Here is a 1,125-nt window from a genome sequence, read left to right on the forward strand (position 1 = left end):
CCCCAGGACATTGAAGAAAAAATTAACAAAGAGGAAAAGAAGTATAGAAGGAAAAATGATTGCATGAAAAAATATGCCATGAGACCAGTCAATGAGGGTTCCCCCTATGTACTCTCAGTGTTGTTCTTCCAGATTCAGCATTGATCAGACATCTGTAAATGGGGCCAAATTTTACCCAGCTTTATCAACGATATTATCTTTCAAAACAAAGGAGAATCAGAAAATAAACAATTCTTCTAAAACATCTACCAAGAGACTGTGGTGGCTACAGTACAGGGAGTTATAAGAGGACCAAACTTTTTCAGGATAATGTTGCCTTTCTATTTGAAACAAGTCTACTGAGCTACATTCCATGACCATGTCTGTAGTTAGTGGTTTCACCAAGGAGTCCTTTTGTGGGTTGTAAATTATTTCTACTGATAGGGGAGAGGGAAAAAAAAAAAAAAAAAAGAAGAAAAAAAAATATTTATACTTTACTATCCTTGTGGATGTGCATTTTAATATTATCTTGCTTTACTAGAATTGTAATTTTGGGGTTGAACTTGTGTGTTGTGTGATTTATTTGATAGTTGACACTCCAAAACCAGTGAAACTGCCCGGTTTATTTTTGTTGGAAGACAGTGCACTTATTTCTTTTTATTTCTGCTGATTTTACATGCAACTTGAGGTGCCAAACTGTATTTTACCTATTGTGCTACCCTGTACCACACTACTTAGTAAGAACTTGTTTCCTCAACGGTGTAGCTCAGTTTAGCATTCAGTTTCTATTACTGCTCTCATTGTAGCTGCAATCAATAGCTCTATAGGTAAACACAACTTGTTTACAGACCTCTAATTTATATCTTTACTCAAAGTGGCTATCATTTTAAATATCATTAATTAACCTAAGAATTTTAAAACTGTACTGTGATTTTCAGAACCTGTTACCTTTTGGTGACAGATCTGCATTACTCAAATCCTTGCTACATGTTTTAAAGTAGAAAATTTAAAAAAAAAAAAAAAAGATGGTATTTTTGCTTACACAGAAGAAGACAACCTGTAACATAAGATGAATCAAACATTAAAATTTTACACTTGCTGTAAAAGGGTTTATTAAAAAAAAAAAAAAAAAAGGTATTTGTTCAA

This window comes from Athene cunicularia (genome assembly GCF_003259725.1).
Source record: "Athene cunicularia isolate RWA chromosome 1 unlocalized genomic scaffold, athCun1 chr1_part1, whole genome shotgun sequence".
Classification (NCBI taxonomy): domain Eukaryota; kingdom Metazoa; phylum Chordata; class Aves; order Strigiformes; family Strigidae; genus Athene; species Athene cunicularia.